The sequence below is a fragment of the Cervus canadensis genome, chromosome 1 (genome assembly GCF_019320065.1).
Source record: "Cervus canadensis isolate Bull #8, Minnesota chromosome 1, ASM1932006v1, whole genome shotgun sequence".
NCBI classification, from domain to species: domain Eukaryota; kingdom Metazoa; phylum Chordata; class Mammalia; order Artiodactyla; family Cervidae; genus Cervus; species Cervus canadensis.
Window position 1 is genome coordinate 112,959,711 of NC_057386.1, and position 21,037 is coordinate 112,980,747.

The 21,037-nt window shown below is 50.7% G+C and overlaps 1 long non-coding RNA gene across 2 annotated transcripts in view; it reads left to right on the forward strand.

Annotated features, from left to right (window-relative positions):
* LOC122421615 overlaps window positions 1-21,037 on the forward strand; it is a 63,553-nt gene that overhangs the window by 11,718 nt on the left and 30,798 nt on the right. For both annotated transcript variants that reach the window (XR_006263528.1, XR_006263529.1), the window contains one exon: window positions 1,703-1,763. This is a non-coding gene — a long non-coding RNA (uncharacterized LOC122421615). The remainder of the gene's footprint in view (window positions 1-1,702; window positions 1,764-21,037) is intronic.

A 21,037-nucleotide genomic window follows, 5' to 3' on the forward strand; every position in this document is an offset into this window, starting at 1 on the left:
ACACTCTGGTATTCTTGGCCTTCCCTGGTGACTGAGCTGGCAAAGAAACTGCCTGCAATGAAGGAGACCTGAGTTCGATCCCTTGTGTTGGGAAAATCCCCTGAAGAAGGGAAAGGCTACCCCCTCCGGTATTCTGGCCTGGAGAATTTCATGGACTGTGTAGTCCATGGGATCACAAAGAGTCAGACTTGACTGAATGACTTTCACTTTCACTTTTCATCTCCTTGACCCCCAATGGCTGCCCCTGGGAGTCGGAGCCAAGGGGTCCAGCTGGGCATTGGCAAGTGAAGGGCCCCACGGGCGGGGAGGAGGGCACCTCTTGGCATCAGCCCCTGCTTCCTGTCTGCCCGCAGCTCATACTCACAAGCACAAGTTGCTATGAGAAAGGATCTGGGTGACTCTTTCCTCTTGGCATTAATAATACTGTTAATTAAGCGGCCAAGAGAAGAACACGGCTGGCGCCAATGAGAGGACAATGGTCTGAAAAGGGAACAGAGAGACGCATCAACAGCTTCCCATGCAGGGCTTTCAAAAGAGCAGCTGTGGGGAGAGGGCAACGGAAAACAGCAGGGACGTCGCCAGAGTGGCGAACGCGGCGCGGACAGGCAATGCTGCAAGGGACCCGTGCCAGCTGCCCAGCTGTGCTCCTCCCTGGCACCCCGGCCTGCCCAGCCAGACAAGGGCTTCTCTGGAACTTCTGGAGAGGCTGGGTGAAGCAGGCAGCCAGAGGATACCAGCTGGTCCCCATGGGCTTCTCACTGGACCTTCTTTAGTTGCCATTTCCTCATCTGCAAAACAGGTTCAGCTAAATCTCACCTCTTCTTCCATGCTGATGTTGATTGGAGGTGGCTGCCTGGGCTGTTGACTTAAGAATATAGAGACTGAATCAGGGATCTACGGCCCAGCATGCTGGAATTGATTTGTGATGTCTGCTACGGGCATGGGACTGGCAGTTGGGGACCTGAGTGCCAACCATGAATTGGATCTCCAGTGCCCATTCATTCATTCAATAAGTAGTTTTAAAAAAGCACCCCTTTTCTGTGCTAGGTTCTCCAGGGGGAATTTGTTCTTTTCCTCTGGTCTATGGAGATAAAGTGAAAAGAACTTACTTTAAGTAGGAAGAGTTAAGAAAGAGGATATACACTCTAGTCAGTCCACAAGCCTCTCTCTTTCTTTTAAAAAAAAAATTCATGTGGCTCCACCAGCTCTTCATTGTGGCACGCGAGATCTTTAGCTGTGGCGTGTGGGACCTAGTTCCCTGACCAGGGATTGGATCCTGGCCCCCTGCATCGGGAGCAGGAGTCTTAGCCATTGGACCACCAGAGAAGTCCCTCCATACATCTCTAATTTGAAACACTCTCCGCACTCCACAAACATTGTCTCTCCCAGGACTCTGTGAGCTCCTGGTTGGGCCCCACACTCACTTGCACACGTCTTTCACACACATTCCCACACTCAGCCTATTCTATGCACCTACTCACAGGGACACCTAGCCCTCCAACACAGGCACACATACTCACGCCTTCAAAGATCCCTCTGGTCCTGCCCCTGCCTATGCTTGCACACACGCACCTGGAGTCACGTATCCTGCACACACACACACATGCACACACCCCATGCACACACACAGTGGCACACACAGGAGTCAGGACACTTGCGCCCTCTCAGGTGACGCGTGGTCTCATGGCCTCCTGCTTTCTAGGTCTGAGTGTCCGGCTCTGGCCCACTTGAGCTTGCTGGTGCCACACCGCAAAGGCACGCTGGTGAGTCTGCTTTTTTTTTTTTAATTTTTAAAATTTAAGTTTAGTTGCTTTTACAATATTTCAGGTATACAACAGAGTTGTTGTTCAGTTGCTCAGTCATGTCCGACGCTTTGCGACCCCATGGATTGCAGCACACCAGGCTTCCCTGTCCTTTACCATCTTTTGGAATTTGCTCAAACTAATGTCCATTGAGTCAGTGATACCATCCAACCGTCTCATCCTCTGTCATCACCTTCTCCTCCTGCCTTCAATCTTTCCCAGCATCAAGGTCTTTTCCAATGAATTGGCTCTTTGCATCAGGTGACCAAAGTGTTGGAGCTTCAGCTTCAACATCAGTCTTCCCAGTGAATATTCAGGGTTGATTTCCTTTAAGATTGACTGGTTTGATCATCTTACTGTCCAAGGGATTCTAAAGAGTCTTCTCCAGCACCACAGTTCAAAAGCATCAATTCTTTGGTGCTCAGCCTTTCTTATTGCCCAGCTCTCACATCTGTACATGACTACTGGAAAAACCATACAGCAAAGTAAGTTGGTTTTTATTTTATTTTATCCCAAGCTGCACAGCACATGGGATCCTAGTTCCCTAGTTCAGGCCAGGGACTGAAACCACACCCCCTGCAGTGAAAGCATGGAGTCTTAACCACTGGACTGCCAGAGAAGTGTCTGGTGGGTCTGCTTGAAGCCTTCCTCGGAGCCCCCCAGGAGCCTTGATGCTGTGGTGCCTCCATAATTGGCAGCACGGGGTGGATTGATCAGCCTCTGTGTACACTGGCCACAGGAAACATAATTAACGGTGTTTGGGATCCGTTAATTGCGCCAGTTAGGAATTCCAAACAACCTAATTGGGGACTTGGCTTCTGAGTGTGTCTTCACCTTGATAGAGTGTAGGAGACTGGAACTACCTGCAGAGGGTGATTGATGTGGGTCAGCAGCCAGCAAACCTGGACTCAGGCTCCAGGCAGACAGAAAGCCTGTCTGTTGCCACAGGAGGGAGTGGAGGTCAGTGAGGTAGGGGAGGAGAGGCTGCCTTCTCCAGGAAGTCCTCCTGGATTGCCACAGTCCCCACCAGCAGCCTCTGGAATCTCCCCACATCCCAGTTCAGCTTGTGGCCTCCTGCCTGTGATTCGAGGTTGTTTTATGTGAATTTGAGTTGCCTCTCTTGTGGTCAGAGGCCTGTCCACAAAACCCCTTCTAGGAGACTGTAGCCTACGTTACCATTATTGCTGTTGCTATTATTTACCCTTGTCGTCAATCTAGTCATTGCAACCGGTCAGCAGCTTTTATATGTTTATCTTCTTTGTGGAATAGGATTTCTTTTGTCCTAAGCTTTTTAAAAGCTCAGGTCTGAGGAAATAAAAAAAATCAATGTGGCAGTCTTAATGGCACTGAGCAAGGTGATCACCGAAAATGTTTTGAGCTTCTTAACCTCTGATACATGACTCTCTCTCTAAAAAAAAAAGGAAAAAAGAAAGAAAAACTGCAACGTGAGTTTTGTAGTCATCTCATGCATAATCAAACCAGTCAATCCTAAAGGAAATCAGTCCTGAATATTCATTGGAAGGACTGATGCTGAAGTTGAAGCTCCAATACTTTGGCTACCTGATGCGAAGAACTGACTCATTGGAAAAGAGCCTGATGCTGGGAGGGATTGGGGGCAGGAGGAGAAGGGGACGACAGAGGATGAGATGGTTGGATGGCATTACTGACTCGACGGACACGAGTTTGAGCAAGCTCCGGGAGTCAGTGATGGACAGGGAAGCCTGGCATGCTGCAGCCCATGGGGTCACAAAGAGTCAGACATGACTGAGCAACTGAACTGAACTGAACTGAATATGTATATATAAGCTCCTGCATCTTTAACCTTCTCTGAGATGCTATTGCTGCTACTCCATGCATTCCCCTCAGTGCCACCAGGCCACTGGGCACCTAGGATGGGCATGGGGCCCACTAGGGCTCACCCAGCCAGGCAGTGCTCAGAGGAGATCCAGGCCTCAGTCCCCAGCTCCAGAAGCTGCCACAATCCTGGGGGCCTGGTGGCTCCCTCGGGGGCCCTGTTCTCTGCCATCTCCTGCTTTACAGGCTCTGTGAGGGCAGCTCTGGCATTGAGGGGCATCAGTGGGTGGGTTTAATGTGCCCGGGCGATTCTCAGAGCTCTCATGCTGGTAGCCATAATTTCCCCGCTAAATTATGGCCATAAATTTCCTCAAAGAGATAGGTCCCCAGGCAGGTTGGGTGGGTTGATGCTGGTATCACTGAACCGAGTTCAGTCTTCTGTCCTAATTAAATGGCAACTCGGGCCTGAGAGCTGGGCCCTGCTGCCCCCGGAGCCCCATATGCCTGGGCATGAAGGTGGCGGGACGGGCAGTCTGTGATGGCATGGGCAGGGGAGGGAGGCTCTGGGGTGTGTGTGTGTGTGTGTGTGTGTGTGTGTGTGTGTGGAACCAGGAGTCTCCATTCTAAGCATCAATTCTGATCCCACCTGTGGTGAATTGAATGGCGGATCCCCCAAAGGTGTCCTTGGAACCAGTTCACAGCACTATTTGGAAAAAGAGTCTTTGTAGATGTAATTAGGTTAAGCGTCTCCAGATGAGATCAGCTTGGATTAAGATGGTGGACCCTAAATCCAATGACCAGTGTCCTCAGAAGCAGAAGGAGAAGTGACACAGTGGAGGAGGCCACGGGAAGACGGAAGCAGATTGGGGTGTTGCAGCCTCGAGCCAAGGAGCCCCTGAACCCCCAGAAACTGCAGGAGGCAAGAGAGAGATTTCCCCTAGAGCTTGCAGCCCTGCTGACACCATGATTTTAGACTTCTGGCTTCCAGAAGAGTGAAAGAACGAGGCCTGTTGTTTTAAGCCATAGGACACTGAGAGATGGCAGTGTGACTTTGGGCAAGTTCCTTAGCCTCTCTGAGCCTCGTTTCCTCCTCTGGCAGGTAGGGTTCATGTCATGCCCTTTTCCCAGGCTAGGCGTAGGGCACGGTTCAAGGATACCTGCAAAATGCCCATCAGAGCCTGTGATTGGCGCTGGGATGCTTCCAGGACATGGCCATGGGCAAGGGCCTGTGAAGTGGGGTCACTGGGCTTGGGGGGCACCAGCCACAGCTGTGCTTGGGAAGGGCTTCTGTAAACTGTGACTCAAGCACGTGCTCATGACTAGCCGTCCACAGAGCGCCCCCACTTGCCCTGAACAGAGCCCCTGGGCTGGGGTCTCCCCTATACCCACACTCACCTTCCACTCACAAGTCTCCCCAGTTCCAGTTTTGCCAACACCCACATTTATTCAGTGCTTTGCTTTCTGTCAACTCATTCTTTCCACTCCAAGGAGTGTATTTACAAAGGACATTTTATACGGCTGCAGTGAATGGGAAGTGCGTTCCACTTGCCCTAAATAGTAGGCGCCCTTCAACCAAAATGCAATGAAAACAGAGGAGAGTGATTCTCTGAGAATTCCGGCCAGGCATTGCAGTCCACAGAAGGCTCTGAGCCCTGCTGGATTTTTGTTAAAAAGAGGGTAGCCAAAGCGGAGGCGTTAAAGACACATCGACACCAAACCGAGACTGTCTTCTTAGAAATTGGGCAAGTGATCAGAAAAGAGGCAATGTTTTCTTTAGGTAATTCTTAATGCTGGGTCCACACATATTCCTAAAATCATCTCTCGGGGTGCTGCCCCCCCACATAGCGTGGGAAACCATGCTCTCCTCCAATCCTCTCCCCTGTTTCTTCTCCTGGAAGACTGAGGCCAGGGTGGGTGGTGGGATAGACTTAGCTGAGATCAGAGTTAATAGAAAAATTACCACTAGAATCTGGATCTTTTAATTCCTGACCCAAGGCTCTTTCTTGTTGTTCAGTTGCTCAGTCATGTCCGACTCTGCGACCCCATGGACTGTATCACGCCAGGCTTTCCAGTCCTTCACTATTTCCCGGAGTTTGCTCAAGCTCATGTGCATTGAATTGGTGATACCATCCAACCATCTTGTCCTCTGCTGCCCCCTTCTCCGCCTGCCTTCAGTCTTTCCCAGCATCATGGGTCTTTTCCAATGAATTGGCTTTTTGCATCAAGCGGCCAAAGTATTGGAGGTTCAGCTTCAGCATCAGTCCTTTCAATGAATATTCAGGGTTGATTTCCTTTAGAATTTATTGGTTTCATTTCCTTATTGTCCAAGGGACTCTCCAGAGACTTCTCCAGCACCACAGTTCGAAGGCATCAGTTCTTCAGCGCTCAGCCTTTTTAATTGTCCAGTTCTCATATCCATACATGACCACTGGAAAAACCATAGCTTTGACTATACAGACCTTTGTTGGCAAAGTAATGTCTCTGCTTTTTAATACGTTATTTTGGCCATAGCCTTTGTTCTAGGTTTCCTTGCTCTATGCTAAGGAGGCCTTTAGGCAATAGGTTCTTTTATCACAAATGGGTGAGACCAATGGTGGGCTTTTAGGCACTGAGTGTGTCTCCCATATTTCCTGTGTCTCACAACTGGGTCAGCTCCGATGATTACCCTACAGGAGTGCGGACTGGCGTGCTTGGGACTGGGCCCGCGCCTTCACCTCTTGGAGCCTTTGTTTGTCTACCTGTGAAATGGGCAGAGTCATTGCATCTGGGGAGGATCATTGAGAAGCTCAACAGTGACAAACAGGAAGAGCGCCTCCCCGACAGTGTGGCTCACAGAACTCAAAGCCACCTTTGTGATGGGCGGTGGCCTGAGCCTGGGGCTGGGTTTTCTGTGTCAGCAAGTGTGGTTTACCAGCAAGCCATACTGGTTTGGTGGATTTGCAAATCTCTGAGGTTGGCCTGGAGGTAGGAAGCCCCTGCCAGTCCAGGTGGGCTCAAGGGGGCTGGGTCCCAAGATGTGGGCAGTGACTGGAGCCAAGACACCCGAGAGGATTTTATGGCTGCAGGAGAAGCAGGTCTGGGCACAGGCAGGGCAGCTCTAGTATCTCTGCTCTGCTCCAGACTCTCTGGGATCCTGGGCCTGTTTGTCCTCCTCTTAGGCCTTGCTTTGCCCATCTGTGAAATGGGGATGATCCATCACCAGACGTCCAGATTCTCCCTCAGTCACTCATTCAGGCAATGAGTGGGACCCTCCTCCTTTTGTAGGGACAGGCACTGGAGCAGAGAGAGAATAATAACCCTACGCCCAAATCCTCACCTTGAGGGACAGGAGTGAGAAATGCCAGGAGCCCCGAGGTGGATGGTGACCTGATGGGGGTAGGGGAGATCTAAGAGATCTTGGGTCTGGTATCTGGGGACCCCAGGCAGGTCAGTGCTGAACTGGTGGCAAGCTTCAGTTCAGTTCAGTAGCTCAGTCGTGTCTGACTCTTTGCGACCCCATGAATTGCAGCACGCCAGGCCTCCCTGTCCATCACCAACTCCCGGAGTTTACTCAAACTCATGCCCATCGAGTCGGTGATGCCATCCAGCCATCTCATCCTCTGTCATCCCCTTCTCCTCCTGCCTCCAATCTGTCCCAGCATCCGGATCTTTTCCAATAAGTCAACTCTTCGCATGACGTGGCCAAAGTAATGGAGTTTCAGCTTCAGCATCAGTCCGTCCAATGAACACCCAGTACTGATTTCCTTTAGGATGGATTCGTTGGATCTCCTTGCAGTCCAAGGGACTCTCAAGAGTCTTCTCCAACACCATAGTTCAAAAGCATCAATTTTTTGGCGCTCAGCTTTCTTCACAGTCCAACTCTCACATCCATACATGACCACTGGTGGCAAGCTTAGGTCATTCTAAATCCTTTGTCGGGAGGAGAACGGACAACTGATTTTGAGGGGTTGAGGGTGAACTCTGATATGACTTCAGCCTGCACCCTGCAAACCATACCTTGGAGTTCTTACGGTCCTATGAATGATATCTGACTGCCCCACTTTCTGTAAAATGGGAAGAACCTGAAGAACTCTATCTCATTACTAACCTGAAACATGGTGGGCTGACAAAGCAACTGGGGATTCCAGTTGGGCCCCAGCTCCTCCCCAACCCCAGGCCCACCCTGGGTACCACTCCAGCCATGAAACCCCTCTTAGTGGTATACAGGGTTCAACTACAGAGGTTCTCCAAGGGAGAAGATGGTTCCACTTGAAATCTACCATCAGACCCTCCGTCCACCCCAAGGAGAGTGTCTGCTCTTGTGTTATTGCAGGGGGAGAACGTCTCCACTTGCATCACCGGCTCCTCTCTAGCGCCCACGGAGTCCTTCTCCCCTTACGTAGAAGACACAGAGGCAGCCCCCGGGTTGGGCATGCACGGCAGACAGGAGGACTTCTTGTCTGGGATTCAGCGACATCCTTTTATTTCATTGGATTTATCTTGACTTCCTCTTCAGGGCCTGTTATTCTGCGTTTCCAGTTTTCTCTAATGCTGATACAAAATTTTCTTGAAAAATAAGTTTATTTAAGGGAATCGATTTGAAGAAAACATAATGTTCAAACCCTGTTCCTTTGGGTGCCCCAGGGATGAAGCAGGACTTGGGAAGATGGGACTGGAGTTTGGGGGAGGCTTGTCCTGGACAGCAGAGCCCTGCCGGGTCTGGGAGCAAGGGGAGGTGCTGCCCATGACGGTCTCCCTGGAGATGGCAGGGACCTGGAGTCAGGCCCAGGTCTATCTGGAGCCCACGAGGCCCTAGGCCCCGAACTTTGACGGTGATGGAGAAATATAGAGAGACAATAAGGCGGTGAACCGTGGCAGAGGGTTTATGGGGCAGCCATGCTCGAGTGGTCGAAAGTTAGGGAAAATGTATTTATTACAACACTTTTCATGGGCAAGTTATCATTTTGTCAAACTTTATTAGAGGGACTAATTAATGGGTTGTAAAGAGTACTAGTGCGTGGCCAGAGAAAGAGCTGGTCCCGGGGACATCGGCAGCACCAGGATTTATGACCCTTTGGTTCCCCATTTATTAATGCAGGGAAGGCGCGTGGAGCGGGTTATATATGGGCTCCTGCAGAACCGCTCCCCTCCCGGGAGGCTGGGAGGGGGTGTGGGCAAGGGTCCTCCAGCCACTGCCCTCTGAGAAGGTGGAGAGCCAGGTGGAGTGGGGCCAGGGCTTGGGCCAGGACGGGGACACCTGGCCGTGTGACCTTGGCTGACATTTTCCTCTCTGAGCCTCAATTTTCCTCGTCGACACTTCTTAGGGTAGATGTGAGGAACTGAAAAAAGGTCCTGAGGAGGAACAGGGGTTGTAAACTATGACGTGCTTTGCGGTGTGAGACCCAGCAGCTGAAGGATGGTGTGGTCACATTGCGGAGGGCCAGGCAGACCTCGAGAGTGACCTCGATGGAGCCCCGTCTGTGGCAGGGGCTGGACAAAGACTTCTCTCACTCTGCTCACCCTAACCCATGCTCCTCTCCCAGACTCTTGCATGGTGGCTGCTTCTCATTTCTGAGCTCTCAGCTCAGGGACCTCCTCCTCCAGGCAGCCTTCTCTGACTTCCCCACAGTCTGTGGTCTTTACATGGTGCCCTGTTCACTTCTCCCATGCCTCACGCAATCTTTACTTATTAATATTTAGCGATGGGTTTGCTTATCTGTGTATTGTCTGCCTTCTCCGCGTGATGATAGAGCAGGGACGGTGTCCAACTTCTGCCCAGCTCTGTCCTAATGATCAGTGGATGTGCCCTGAGGGACTGAGGGGGGACATGTGGGTATAAAGTCTGGGAGGTGAGATCATGATGGGTACATGCAAGGAAGCTACGGAAAGGCCCTCCCTGGGCACGGTGACCATAGTAGACATTCAATAAATGCAGGTCACGGGGTGGGAGGATGGAGTTGGGCCTCATCCTGACCCTCCCCAGCCAGCAGCTGAGTGAACTGGGGCTCAGTCTTCTGGCCCAAGTTCCTTCTGTTTGTGAGGGACAGGGGTGGCTCGGCTGGGTCCTGAGAGGAGGAGCCCTAGGACCCCCTGACCCCCGCTCCCTGGTGGAGGCAGACGACCCCCAGGCGCATTGGGTAAGAACCCACGTCTTCATTTGCCATTTCTTCTGGGCCTCCTTGCTGTACACACAGAACCAAAATGGGAACCTGGGGGAGGGGAGGGTGTGCCCTGGCTGAAAACACCACCAACAAAAGCTTCCAAGGTGAGGAAGCCGGGAGGCTGGGGACATTCAACAGACACAGGGTCACATCCTGACCACTGACCCCCCCAACTGCCCCGTGGCTGTGAAACCTGGGACCCATCCCTTGACACCCAGCCTCAGTTTCCCCATCTGTAGAATGGGGATGCTCAGGGCACACACCTCACCAGGCTGGTGTGGGCATTTGAGATGACGTTTGGGAAGCTTGTGGCACCCTCGGGAACTGGGGGTGCCCGGCCCAGTTCTGTCTCCGTTTCGGCCTGGCGAAGGGCAGGAGGCAGGAGCCTCGGCGACTCTCAGGCTCAGCTTTCACCGGTGCCCAGCCTCGTGACGTCCGTGAGGACAGCTGGCCCTGGACTGGGGACAAGTTTTCCTTTCGGTCTCTTGACCGGTGTGGTATGAGGTCGGCGAGTGTTAACCTGGCAGGGAGGGCTCGGCAGGGTCACGGGGAGGATGGAAGGGGAGGAAGGTGGCTCTGAGGGTTACGGGGTCTGCATTTGTGCTTGCTGCCTCTTATCCCAGCGGGAGTCTAATGCACCCTCACCCTCTGCCAGGTGGAGGCGGGCCCTGCTCGGCGCTCTGGCTGGGGTGAGGTGTGGCTTCTCTTGCTCTGTTCATCTTCCTTGAGGGGCTCCACGTGCCCTGTTTGTTTCCCCCTCCCCATGGTGCTGAGGTTGGTGTGATGATCCTATTCTCTGAGGAAACTGAGACTCAGGACTTTAAGGTGTGTGGCTCCAAAGGACTTCCTGGTACTGACCGTGACTGACCATGAGGGTGTCACACACAGTCCCCACCCTTGAGAACCTCCCGGGCCGGTGAGGGAGATGGAGCCAGAATGACAGACCAGAATCAGAGATGGATGCTCAGGACAGAGGGACTTCCTGCAGGAAGGGACATTTTAGCTGGGTATTGAGCATACATTTTCCAGGGTCAGAAAGAGAGGAATGATGTTCTAGGCAGAGGGACCAGCATGTGCAAAGCTGCAGAGGATAAAGAGGAACCACTGACTGGTCTGGAGAGGCTGGAATCCAGGAGGGAAGTTGGGATATGAAAGTGGAGGCAGGCAAGCTCAGCAGGTGCAAAGTCATGGAAAGCCCTGGAGGGCTGGCTAAGGACCTCTGCTAAGAGGAGAGATCTTCCTGCGGACTCGTCATCAGGAGTTGGTGAGCCCACCCGGTGGCTTAGTCCTACCCACAGGGGTCAGGAAGCCTGATCTGTACTAGCAGGTGTTGGTGGCAGAGGGCACATTTAATCCATCTAGGAGAGCAAACTCCCTGAGGATTTTGGCACCTCCCATATTTGCATGCAGAGGGAGGTTGTAGCTGGAACTTGGGCTCCATGAAAGCAGCCCCCAAGGACCAATTAGGAGGCTGTTGGCAGTGTGAATGCTTTCTGCTTTCTGCAGGACGCTCCACTATATCTAAAAAGCTGATTTACTCAGTTGGCCACCAGACAAACGTTTATCCAGGATGCCCAGCATGCTGGGCCCTATGCCAGACTCCAGGGACACAAGGGAAAGGAGAGGAACGCAGCCCTGCCTCCATGGGGCTGACAGTTCCAGCGGGAAGACATGGGATTACAGCTGTGTCAGGCACAGAATGGAGCAGACTGAGTGGAGGTGGGGAGAGGGGGGACAGTAGGTGATGATGTGGGGCTGGCCAGTGGGGACCAGGTCACCCAGGAACTTGTGGTTTATTCTGAGCAGGAGGGCAACTGATGGAGCAAGTCAAGCAAGGGGGTAATCTGATTTGCATCTTGGGAAGATCTCTCAGGCTGCTGGCTTTAGGATGGGCCAGTAGGGTCAGCCGAAGAGCCAGGGGAACTGTGTTCAGAGCAAGGTCTGAGATGATTTCTGGACAGAGGAGGGATTGGGGATGGAGGACAAGGTGGCGGGGCTTGAAGAATATTTATGTGGAAACAAGGAACTTGGTGATAGATTGATGTCAGCAGAGGAATTAAAGTGGGGCCTCCCTTCTGTTGGAGGCAACTTTAGGGCATATTAGATAAAGTAGCTGATCACTTATATGAAGACATCGTTGGCACTTAGGAAGGTTCTATGAAGTCCTGTTCTATGAAGCATTACTAAAGCCAGTGGCCACAGCCATAGTTAGCAAAAGTAGAGTTGGGAAGCGGTCTTGGAGTGGGGGCTGGTGCCACAAACAGCTAGCTATCTTCTCTCCCTTCCTCTTTCCCCATCATTCTCTTGCATCCCTTCCCTTCTTTCTTTTCAACTTAAATATCTCTTACTTTAAAACGGGAAGAAGCCGCATTAACTCATTTTAACAAACTCAACCTGCCTCAACTTATGTATTAAGTGAAAAGCCGAACATTACAGCATACTAACACATATATATGGAATTCAGAAAGATGGTAACGATAACCCTATATGCAAAACAGAAAAAGAGACACAGAAGTACAGAACAGACTTTTGAACTCTGTGGGAGAAGGTGAGGGTGGGATATTTCAAAAGAACAGCATGTATATTATCTATGGTGAAACAGATCATCAGCCCAGGTGGGATGCATGAGACAAGTGCTCGGGCCTGGTGCACTGGGAAGACCCAGAGGAATTGGGTGGAGAGGGAGATGGGAGGGGGGCATCGGGATGGGGAATACGTGTAACTCTATGGCTGATTCATATCAATGTATGACAAAACCCACTGAAATGTTGTGAAGTAATTAGCCTCCAACTAATAAAATTAAAAAAAAAAAAAAGAAAGAAAAGCCGAAGTGTGGCTCCACTTTATGCGTCCACTTACTATTCTTCAAAGGCAACCACTGCCATCGGTTCTTCCTGTGTCTTGCCAGGCATTTTTGTGGTGGTTTGCTTTCTATATGTTTTATAATTTGGGATTGTGAGCTCATCTTTGGCGTGGCTGTAACTGTGGGAATCCTGGGTGCCATGGCTGACGATGTGTCTGGTACTCTCTGGGGAGGCTTAGCATTTGATTCTGCCTGGCTTGCCACAATATTGTCATCCCCTATCTGTGGATGATAAAAGTTCCTATATCATAGAATTCTTGAAAGAATTAGATGAAGCAATAAATGTGATATATTAGGCCCTCAGTCACTGCTGGGAATGACAACAAATGTCCTTTTGTTTTTACCCAACTGGGAGCATAGGAAGTTTATTGTTCTGCATTTTGCTTTTTCTGCAGACTGTTCCATATCACTCCAAAGCACTCCAGGTCATTCTTTTAATAACTGCATAGTACTCCCTTGCATGAATGAACCAAAGTTTATTTAACCCATGCCCCATCAGTAGGAATTTTAGATGTCTTCAATTTTTCCCTATGACCAGCAGCCATGTAAAGTCCATCTTCACCATTTACTCATTCCAGTCAACTTCCAGATCAAGTCTAGGAAGTTATATTGCTGGGGGAAAGCAAAGCCTCTTTCAGTGACAATTTTCTTCCATCTTCATTTCTTTACTCTCTTCCCTTACCAAGATTCAGGAGATACAATGGCTGAGGGGAAATGCACAAGGAAGGACTCGAAAGTTGCATGCATGAACGTTTCCTCTTATCATCTGTCTTATTTTTTTCCTACAGTGAAAGATATCTTCATTAGACAGTAATTAAGAATGTTTTGGACAGCATGAAGCACTAACAGCCTCCCAGGTGCTTAATAAGTGCCAAGGCTGCCAAGAGAAAAATTTATTTAGCGTCATAACAGGCTTTGTGGTTGCCAAGTTTGCCTTCATCCATGGCACAGTAACGCTGGTGAATGGAAACAGGGTCAGGGCTTACATGCCCACTGGAGAGGGCAACTGAGACAGCAGTGTGGGTCAGGCAGGTACACTAGGCTGGGAGCCAGACAGCTCTGGGTTCTAAGCCAGTCACTGCTGCTTACTAGTTCTGTAACCACGGTCAGGTTATGGATCTCCTATGAGCCCTGGTGTCCTCACTTGTAACTCAGCGCTTGTAATAGCTACCTTATTGGGTTCTCTGGTGGGGAGGCATGGAGTGTAACAACTAATAAGGTAAACTCTGGGTTCTAATGCAGATACTCCCACTGATTAGCTGATGACCCTGGCAGGCTTCTGAATGTTCTTGAGTCTCAGTTTCCTCATCAAAAATTGGGAATAATAGTAATAATAATCCTGTGAGTCCACCTTATGCAACTGTGGTTAAGACAAAGAAGGAAATATGTGCAAAAGACTTCACCCAGATTGCCCCAGATTTGGCACAAATTAAGTGCTCAAAACACTAGAAACTTGTATTATTGATGTTAGAAATTTGCCGAGTACCAAAGGAGACAAGTATACAAGACACAGCTGAAAAAATATATATACAGTGTGTATGTCATAGTTAAGGCAATGCTAGCTGCATGGATATAGTTGATGCTTCTGTGTTTTAACACAATAAAAGTTGATTTCTCACTAATGTCACAGCCTACTGCTGGCATTCCTGGTTGGGTGACCCTCCTCCATGCAGTGATTCAGGAACCCAGGTTCTTTCTATCTGTGGCTCTATTATCTTCAACATGTGGCTTGGAGTCCACCCCATTCAGTTAGCAGGTGGGGAAGAAAGGATGGGGAGACACACCCACCTGTTAACTACATCAGTCCTGAAGTGATACACACCACTTCCTCTAACAGTCTATTGGCCAGATCTAGTCACATGACCCTAAATAGAGGCAAAGGGTGCTGGGAAATGTAGTCCCAGCCTGATCCGCTACTTCCCAGCAACAACTGTATGATATGGAAAGAGAGCAAGTCTCCTTGGTGGTCACTTCAACTCAGCCCTGCACTCTCATTTCCAGAGGGTGACCTGGAAATGGCCTGAGAGAGGGACAGTCCTGCCCAAAGTTATCCAGCGGGGCTGGTCCTGGGGCTGTTTAGGGATGTGTCTCCCCTCCTTGACTTGGGGTGATGTTAGAACTGGAATCACCATCATCTCCTAGACAGACAGTAAGGAGAGCTTTGATTCCTACTAGAGCCTGCGGGACACAGAGCACCCTCGTGACCACAGTCACCCCCTAAACAGCCCATACAGAGTGTTTTTATTAGTACCATCACCTCTGTCACAGATGAGAAAGTTGTGGTACACACATGGCCCTGTGCCTTGCCCAAGGTATCACAGTGGGGCAGGGGCAGACTCAGGACTGGAACTCAGATCTTGAGGTGAATACGGTCATCTTGGAGGCCAGGGTCACGCAGAGGGTCCCACTCTCGGGGCTGGGGAAAGGGACCCTCCACCTCCCCTCTCCTGCCAGCAGATTTCAGACACCGAGGCATGATGGACGACGTCTGGTTCCTACGACGCTGAACAAACAAACCAGCAGAAGAACAAAGAAAAAAGATTGTTCATTCCGGAACCTCTAGTTTGTTCTTTGAGCAGGTTAAACATGCCCCTGCGACCTCACTGACCCTTTTCATTGGCTCTGTAAAGCCTTGGGTGGCTGTCATGGGTATTTTTGTCCACCCAGCACTTAACCCGGAGCCAGACACACACCAAGAGTCTCGGCATCCATTTGTTGAATTAACGAGAAGAAAGCCTCGAGGGAGAATTTATCCAAATGACAGCTATGGTCCTGTTTGTGTGCATAGCTGTGGGCTGTGGGGGTTGACAGAGCCCCTTCCGGGTGCTGGGCCCCTGAACCCACACTTAGCCCTGGGAAGCGGGCTCCATGGATGGCAGGGAAACTGAGCTGGGCTCTTCATCTCTTGCCCTGTCAGCTGCCCTATGCTGCCTCTTGCCATCCATGTCCTGCAGAGCCGTGGGTATACGGGAGCGGGCCGGCCTGTGGGCAGAGACCATGTGACCATAGGGAGAACCTCCCTTGGGTCGGTGGCCTGAGCTTCCTTGGCCCTGGCCCTGAGTCACAGGGACCTGGAAAGTGACCCTGGCATCTATAATTAGGCCTCGCCTGGCGTCAGGGGTGACGGATTTTCTGTCTTGGCTCATGTTGGCTGGGCACTCCCCCCATGGCAGGCACTGTGCTAAGCCCTTTGCACCCTTACTCTGACCCTCACTCTAAGCCCCTGGCAGATGCTTGAGTCTCTCCATTTTCCAGTGAGGAAGCTGTGGCCTGGCCCAGGAGGAGCCTTGTTTGAGATCACTCAGCTGGGAGGCAGCTGAAGCAGGATTTGAACCCAGACCCCTGTGGTTGTAGCCTGCAGAGGGTAACTAGTAGGCTCTGTCAATAAATGGTAGCTCATTTGAAGATCAAAGCAAGGTTTTGGCTGAGCAGACAGGTAAGAGGCCTACTGAGGGCACTGGCTGTTCTCATGTGCTTTTCTGTCTGTCTGGAATGCCCCTCACTTAGATCTGCCTGTCTGGCTCCTTTCCTTCCATTGGGTGTCTGTGTAATTATCACCTCTGCCAGGAAGACTTCCCTGACCACATCCATTCCCATTCTGCCTGGATTATTTTCATCTCCTAACTGATCTCCAGGTGAAATGGTCTCGGCTTGTTTATTTCTTGTTTCCAACTAGATGGAAACTTCATGAGGGCAGACTGTGTTTCTCTTATTCCCTGTGATCCTGGGGAGCCAAATTGGCACATAGTAAGAGTTCTATGGGCTTCCCTGGTGGCTCGGTGGTAAAGAATCTGTCTACTAATGCAGGAGACGCAGGTTTGATCCCTGGGTTGGGAAGATCCCCTGGAGGAGGAAATGGCAGTGTTCTTGCCTGGGAAATCCCGTAGACAGAGGAGCCTGGCGGGCTACAGTCCATGGGGTTGCAAAAGAGTTGGACGTGACTGAACGGCTAAACAACAACAACAGCAAAGGTGTTCTATAAATAGTTGTTAAGTGAGTGACTGACTGAGGATGAGGGATCCTCAGGTCTGAGAAGTCATCAGGATGGATGGATGGGCAGGTGAATGTTTGGGGGGAAAGAACCTCAGGCCACCTGCAGGCCTGGAGAGGGGCTTCCTCTAGCTGTGGGGGAACAGGGAGCAGGATCCAGTCTTGGGAGAGGGAGTCGGGCAGGTGTAGGGGTGCTGGAGGCAGCCCAGTCCAGGTCAGGGCCAGGGGGCCTCTCCTTCCCCAGCTCAGCTGGGGACATCGGACACTGGCGACCCCTGATGCAGAGCCGGTTCCTGGGTGGGAGTGGGGTCTCCTGCTGAGCTGCTGGTCTTTGTTGGCACTGGCTCCAGGGACCCGTGTGGTGGAGCAGCAGCAAGGCAGGAAGTGGGTGGGACCTGGGAGTCAGGAGAGAATGGTGTTTGCTGTGACTTGGCCAGGATGTCCCGTCTCCAGGCCTGGCTTCTCCATCAGTGGAGCTTGTTAAGGGGATCTTTAAGCAGCGAGGAGGTGGTCCTAGACAGACTCTAACGTCCTTTTTCTTTAACAAACAAGAGATGCTTAGCACGGTTCAGAGTGCTGTTCAAGCATGTTCATAACAACCTGTGATGGTGGCGGGGGGCTCCTATCACTGACCCCATTTTACAGAAGAGGAAACTGAGGCACAAAGAGGGGAAGCCACTGCCCCAAAGTCACAGAGCTGGAGCTGGGGTTTGAACTCTTCTTCCGGCTCTGGAGTCTGTACTTTTAGCCCTCCACTCTGCTGCTTGCTTTGAGCTAAAATACTCTGACTCCAAAACCAGAAGGCAGTAGTCAGCAAACTCTTGAAAAAGAGCTTCTATATAGCCACATTCTTACTCACAAACTCAATATGCATAATACAGAAGACGGAACCTTCCTGGCCAAAGTGGGACTTGGGGGTCCCAGAGACTCCTGTGCCCAGCCCCATCCCCCTGTCACCCACAAAGCTCCAAGTCCTGTCTCGTATCCTGAAGACATTCTATCTCCCTAAAACAGTCTAACATTCTCAAGAATTTTTAAAAGTGAAAGACAATTTATGCACAGTAACTGCAGTGAAAGTTGCTCAGTTATGTCCAATTCTTTGTGACCACATGGACTATAGAGTCCATGGAATTCTCCAGGCCAAAATACTGGAGTTAGGTATTTCCCTTCTCCAGGGGATCGTCTCAACCCAGGGATTGAACCTAGGTCTCCCACACTGCAGGCGGATTTTTTACCAGCTAAGCCACAAGGGAAGCCCAGGAATACTGGAGTGGGTAGCCTATCCCTTCTCCAGCAGATCTTCCCAACCCAGGAATTGAACTGGGGTCTCCTGCATTACAGGTGGATTATTTACCAATTGAGTTATCAGGGAAGCCCATGAGCAGTAAAATGCACAGATATTACATTATCTCTGTATAACCACCATCTGAATCAAGTAAACACACAGATATTACATTATCCCTGTATAACCACTGCCTGAATCAAGATAAGAAATAGTTCCAGCCCCTGACAGCTCCTACATGTCCCTTTCTAGTGTTTTAGATTATTCTAACCTTCTTTCTGAGACCCTTAAGTTTTCTGAAGAAGTCGTTAAACCGGGAGATAGCAAAGTCTGGCTCACTGCCTATTTTTTGTAAATAAAGTTTTATTGAAATGCAGCACAACCATTTGTTTTCTTATTGCCCATGGCTGCTTTTGTGCTACAAACGTGGCAGGAGGTGAGTGGTTACAACAGAGGCTGTATGGTCCATAAAGTCAAAACGATCGGATTCTTTAGAGAAGTTCTAAAGCAGAATTTTCTAGGAATATTCTAGGCCCGTGCTATCCAACAGGGTAGCCACAAGCCACATGTGGCTTCTGAGCCATTGAAATATGGCTCATTTGATTGAGAAACTATTTTTTTTTTATGTAATGCCAATTAATTTACATTGAAATCGCCACTTGTAGCTCTAGGGCTAAGTAGTAAGACACAAGGAAACTAAAGATTCCAACATCCACACAACCTTGGGGAGACTAACATTTTCAGAAGAAGCACAAATGCGTCCCCAGTGTTGGGGTTCCCAGGAGTGACCCCACCGTCTCAAGCCAGCAGCTCTGGAGTTAATGGAGAAGCAACTTGGGACTTGCCAGTATTTTCCCCAAAGATGTTGTTCGTATTGATAGATTTTTGGATGATGCTCTAGGATTAAAAAAGAGAGAGAGAGAGAGGGAGAGAGTAAGAAAGAAAGAAAAAAAATCAATGCTCGGCTGATTGTACCAGGAAGGGCAGTCGATTGGTGAAAAAGCTGCAGCCGCATATTGGGAAATAGATTTTTCTGCCCTCCAGACATTAGCTTGAAATTCTTTGAAATGAGGGACCACAATCTGTGTCAGAAATGAAAGATTAAGGAGGTTAATATGCTGGGCCTCCCCTCCTCCTTTTTAATTTCCACGTCCCGGGTGCCCTTGGCCTCCTGAGGAAGACGCACGGGCTCCTTACACGCTTTCCACTCCTCTCATTCCTCGGGGGCTCATGGAAGGACAGACGGCCACATCACCTGCTCCTGGGGCTGCCTGCAGACGGGAGGGCGAGGTTGACTGGCCTCTATTCCTGGGGGTGGACTCAGGGCCTCCAGATTTGGTGAGCCGGGAGCCGATGGCTGGGCCCTTGTCGGGATTCCAGCTCCTCCCAGTCCTTTGGGGTCCCTGGGCTCTTGGCAGCCCTAGAGCAAGCCTGGGGAGGCTCTGTGCTGAGGACATGCCTCCCTCCAATCCCCCAATTTCATGCTACAGATGAGCATGCATGATATGAAATTCAAATGAGTGAAAACTGAGCAATAAACTCGTATGTTATACAAAAGTGGGGATTTTATTCCCTGAGAGCTAAACTGTGTTATTAAATCCTTGAGTGGACCATGTTTAGGCCAAGTCACTGATAGCCCTTTTTCAGGATTTTATATGCATCCACTTAGCTTTTGCTTCTCACAGTTCAACACATAGCCAGCCCACTTTTAATCCAGTAAGCAGCTGATGGAGGTGAGAGATTCATCACTTAAAAAAAAAATCTTTTTTAAAAAACGTTTTTATTTTTTGGCTATGCCGCATGGCATGGGGGATTCCCTGACCAGAAGTCGAACCCATGACCCTGCCTTGGAAACTCTGAGTCTTAACCATGGGACCGCCAGGGAAGTCCTGATTTGCCACTTTTGGCCTCTTCCATGGGGTTTCCTTCTGGGGTTTCCAAGAATGTCAGCTTTACAAGATTCTCCCTTCTCAGCCCTCAGACCAGCCCTTTCAGGTGCCTGCCCCTCATTCATTCTAAGGCCCTTACAAAGTCAAGGGCAATGTCACAGTCAACCAATCATGCAGAAAGCTTCGCAGAGCACCAGCAAATAGAGAGAGAGAGGTTTCAGGGAACCCAGGGCCCCAACCAGCCGAGGCAGCCACATGGCAGTGTGCAAAGAGGTACACGAGGAAGAAATTCAGCTCTTGGAGTGGCCAACCAGACACACGGGGGCCGTGACACTTCCTCCGGTGGCCCAAGGAAAGGGCAATTCTGTCTTTGGCTATAGGTCCAGGAAGCACCAAGACCAGCCTTGCTTTTCACTCTGACCTGCAGCCACTGAACCTCTCTGGGATGACTTTTCCCAGTTCAGCAAGTTACCCAACTCCAGGGTGGCTGCAGCAGCCAGGGGCCGAGGAGGACCAGCCCATGGGTGCTGAAACAGGCTGGAACTGCCAGCTTCAGGCTGGTTCTGGACATCCATCTGCCAGGATGCAGGGTCCATGCAGGGGAACGTCCCCTCTTCAAGTGCACCCCAGGACAGACTGAGAAATCAGAGAGACCGAGGCAGAAGATCTTTCCCCTCCACAGGCCAGGTCAAGCCCCCAGGGCTCTCGCCAGTAGATCTGGCACCTTCTACATAGCACATACCGCTTGGCAGCATCTCTTGGTGTCTTTCCTGGGTTGCGTCCAGACCGGAAGCTCCGCCCAGGCAAGGTTGATGTCTGTTGTAACTCTCCACCTGGCTCTCTTGTTCATTATCATGCAGCGACATGCAGTAGATGTTAGAGGGATGAGCAGATGCATGGAGTCACCATGAAGAGGGACAAAGGTAATGCCAGCAATCATTTATTTAATGCTTACTGTGTACCAGGCTCTCGCCCAGACACTTCTCTGGACTGACTCCTGGAGAAAGAAACCAGCACAGGGAAGGCGCTCAAAGCTTCCTGGTGCCTTAGGGGCTAAACTTCTCTGGGGGCCCTGGAGGAACCCCAGGGCTGCCTCCAAACTTCCAGGCCTGCCAGATTCCAGGTGGAGCCCAGTATGGGGTCACCCCCAGCCAATGGGTTCAATTTCCTTTTGTTCTGCAGGGGTGAGAGCTGCTTCTGTAAGCACCTCGTGGGGAAGCCCAGGTCTCTGGGGTTACTTTGACCTGGGGTCCAGAGACCCCAGAAGCTCCGTCTGT